At 31.9% G+C, this 4,259-nt stretch overlaps 1 pseudogene; it reads left to right on the top strand.

Moving 5' to 3' along the window:
- Window positions 1–2,954: 2,954 nt before the first annotated feature.
- LOC131634216 (uncharacterized) lies at window positions 2,955–3,773 on the top strand (annotated as a pseudogene).
- The last annotated feature ends 486 nt before the right edge of the window (window positions 3,774–4,259 follow it).

Below are 4,259 nucleotides of genomic sequence, written 5' to 3' on the forward strand. Positions count from 1 at the left end.
TAAATGGTGTCTGGTCGTTAAACACCAACAATCTAAATAAATATTTTTTAGAATAACACAATACCATTAATATTAAACATTCAGTATCCATAAGAACACCAATGTAAACCTTTTACTATCATTGAATAAAGTGATGATTACCTTAACTCATGAATCACTAATGCCTCCACAGACAATATTCAACATATGTTTTCGAACATAATTTCCACACAAAATGCACAAGTAATTAATGGTATCTAATAAGTTCTACTAATCCCTTACCTACTATTGGATTCGAACCAATGACTACTGTCGTATGAAAGCAATACTCTAACCCCTGAGTTAAGTAGGTCATTCATTTATCATCGTAAATAAAAAAAAAGTAGCTGTCTATCATTGATTAGAATATGTTATATTACTTATAAACAATACAAAGGAAATATAAATCAAAGAGATTGGATCATGTAATATTTATCTTGACAAGAATTTATTTATCGAATATGATAAAATATGTATCAAAAGCACAAGGGCTATAGCTCAGTTAGGTAGAGCACCTCGTTTACACATGCGCCAATGTTTTTTCATAGGAGTCCATCATGTAATTAAAAGATTTGATCTTCATTGATATGAGAAATCCATGTCTTACTCCAGGAACAAAATAAGAGAACAATAGTCTGACAACGGAAAGGATTTAGTTAGACGTCAAATGGAATCCATAATGGGTTTGAGATAGTGATAAGGTGAATACTTAATCTATTCAATGCTAGGCAATGAGTCTAGGGACCTCAAACAAATTCTCTTTTCTTCCTATATTAAAGAAAATAAAATAATGTCACAAATACTACCATTTACTTTTGGGAAAATAAATCTAGGATTAATATTTCTTAGGGTTAAATATGTTTAAAGTCCCTCTAAAGATAGGTATTTCACTTTTTGTCACTCTAAAAATTTGGTTGAAGAATCGTCCCTCTAAAGTTAGGAATTTTAACTTTTGGTCCCTCCTACAACTTAGCGACGCTTTTTACAACTTAGCGATTGAATTATCGACGATTTTTAGCGACAATTTAGTACTTAACGATTGAATTAGCGATGGTTTTAGCGATAGTTTTAGCAGAAGAGACCAAAAGTTAAAATTCATAACTTTAGAGAGACAATTCTTTAATGAAATTTTTAAGAGGGACGAAAAATAAAAATGTACGTCTAACTTTAGAGGGACTTTAAACATATTTAACCCTATTTTTTAAACTACAATAAAACTGTATCTCTCCACAACTTTACATGTTAGAAGAAATTAATCATAAATAATATCACTTATGTGCTAATGATATCTTTTATCTTTCAGTCAAGATAATTTCTTAACAAACATAGCATAATTACACTATTTTATTTCAGATAAATAATTATTAATTTGCGATGACCATTCTTAAGTTGGTAGTAGAAGGTTATTTATAACGTTTATCAAACATCACTCATGCTTTTATAATCCATGCACCGGAAAGAAGTCTGCAAATAAATAAATATTACATCATTAATATATAATAATATATTTTTAAATATTTAATAAAGTTAACTTCACTATCATTAACCTCTCCATCAATTATACTCCAAATGAAAAATATTCTATTTGTTAAATGACATAACTTTTCAAAAAATAACTTAAATTAACAAATTAACTAATGAAGTTCAAATTAAATTTGTGTGTTGTTGGTTTAAATTCGACAGGAAACTAAACTAAACTTATTGATTTTAATAATCGTCTTGCTGAGGGATTTTGGGGATCCAAAGAGGTGGATTGGTCTCATAGTGATTCTATTGCGGCGGCGGGAGGAATGGTTACTCTTTGGCGGCAGAATGTTTTTAATCCTATCTATAGTTTCAAAGGGGATGGGTTTTTGGGCATTAAAGCAATGTGGAAAGGAATATGATGTAACTTGATTAATCTATATACATCCCGCAACTATATAAATAGGAGAGTGATTTGGGCAAAATTACTAAAGCTGAAACGTGATTTGCAGTGGCGAAGTCTGAAAAATTATGAAGCCTGGGCAAAAATGTAAAGATCGCAAATTCACATAAGCGAAAACATAACTAATAGAATTTCGTAAAGTGAAAATTAAAAAACATAGGCAAACAAATTTAACATACAATGCAAGTGAGAGTAATTACAAATTTGGACAAGAGTAATAAGGAGAAAAGTAGCCGCATACCTTCCCTTGAAGCCTTAAAAACTTGTCATAATCCACAATTTCATCTAACATGACGACATATCTGTCTGAACAGAATATAAATTCATCGTAATATTAAAAAGAATAGAATAATTCAGCATCATTACCTTCTTTAAAAAAAACACAGAGCAATCATGCAACATACCAACTCTGTTGTCACACATATCATACAAAACATACCACTCTTTGATATCCTGTAGATTTATTTCATATAAGACCAAGTGCAATGGTGTGTTTATTTAAACTCAACATGGCAAAATCATGTGCAATGGTGTGTTTATTATAGTGTTGAGTGTGTGTTGGAGGAGAGAGAAGTTGAGAAAACTCAACACAATGTACACTGATCGACGCAGGGAACGAGGTGGCAGTGGCTGATTGGTTGAAAACAGGCGCGTGGCCCCCACGCGCTGACAGTGAGAGTGGGCAAAAACCCACGCGGAGAGAGAAAGAGAAAAGGGATAAGTGGAGCCACGTGGCTGTTTGTGATTGGCTGGCCAGATTTTTATCCATTAAATACTTTGAACTCAATTATTTCGTTGCAAATTAATTTTTTTTTATTTTTTTTTTACCAAAATTCATGATTTTTTTTCTCTATAAATAGAGACTTGGTTCATTTGATTTGGACACAGAAAAAAAACCAAGTTTTTCACTATCTTAATCTTATTATTATCTTTCTATTAGTGTTTATTTTGAAGTTAAGTGTCTTTTTTTAGTGAAATGGATCCCAATAATCATTTTAACACTCAAAATTCTGCTAATTTTCCATTTAACCAAAATCCCAACAATTTTCAAAATCCCAACAATTATCAAAATCCCAACTATTATCAAAATCCAAATCAATTTTCCAACCAACATCCTCAAAACATACCTAATTTTGGTTTTCCACCAAATTTCAACCAGTCATCCTCTGTTCCAAACTTTCAACCATATTATGGATCTATGCCGAGAAATCCATCTCAAACACCCCCGTTTAATGGTTATGTGACAATGGCGAATGCAAATTTTCCAAGTGGTGGTGTACCTGAATTTCCCGAATTTTCAACACAACTAACTATTGGTGGCATGATAGTTTCTAATGAAGTCGCTCCAAATTCAGAGGATTCAACTCCTAAGAGCGGGAAAACTCAGCAACCAGCATGGAACACTGAACAAAATTTGGTGCTAATTAGTGGGTGGATTAAATTTGGAACAAGCAGTGTTGTCGGGAGAAACCAGAAAGGTGAAACATATTGAGGTAAAATTGCTGAGTATTGTAATGAGCACTGCTCATTCGATCCTCCGCGTGATGGACCTGCATGCCGAAACCGTTTTAATTATATGAACAAAATGTTGGGTAAATGGATTGGCGCTTATGATGGCGCTATGCGTATGCAAGGAAGTGGTTGGTCGGAGAATGATGTTTTGGCAAAAGCGCAGGAATTATATGCATGTGGGAAGAATGTTAGATTCACTTTAATGGAAGAATGGCACGCTCTCTGTGATCAACCACGTTATGGTAGTCAAGTAGGAGGAAATATTGCAAGCCGATCTAGTGAAGCACATATGGACAAAGTTTGGAATGTTCCGTGATTGAATTATTTGTGTGTTGTATTGCATTTTAAATTATTTGTATCGTACTAATTACGTTACTTGTGTGTTGTATTGCATTTTAAATTATTTGTAACGTACTAATTACGTTAATTGTGTGTTGTAGTTTAAATTAATTTAAGATGATTTGTATCGTATCCAATTATTTAAATAAATTTTGTTTTTATTACAAAAAATTAAAAAAATAAATTATTAAGTATTTATTATTTTAATTTAATTTTAATCGATAATTGTAATTTTATGTAATCATAAAAATAAAAATAAAATTTAAATAAGAATATGAAAATAAAAAGTGGTGGGGTAGGGTGTTGAGTGAAAAACCATTGGAGAGAGTAAAAGTTGTTGGGTGTTGAGTTATTAGGTGGAAGAAAGAGAAAATGATGTGGAGTGTTGGGAGTTGAAAAAGTGGGTGTTGAGTGTTGAAACCATTGTAAATGGTCTAAATCAAGCACTCTTAAAATTTCATAA

The sequence above is a fragment of the Vicia villosa genome, unplaced genomic scaffold (assembly GCF_029867415.1).
Source record: "Vicia villosa cultivar HV-30 ecotype Madison, WI unplaced genomic scaffold, Vvil1.0 ctg.001256F_1_1, whole genome shotgun sequence".
Taxonomy (NCBI): Eukaryota; Viridiplantae; Streptophyta; class Magnoliopsida; order Fabales; family Fabaceae; genus Vicia; species Vicia villosa.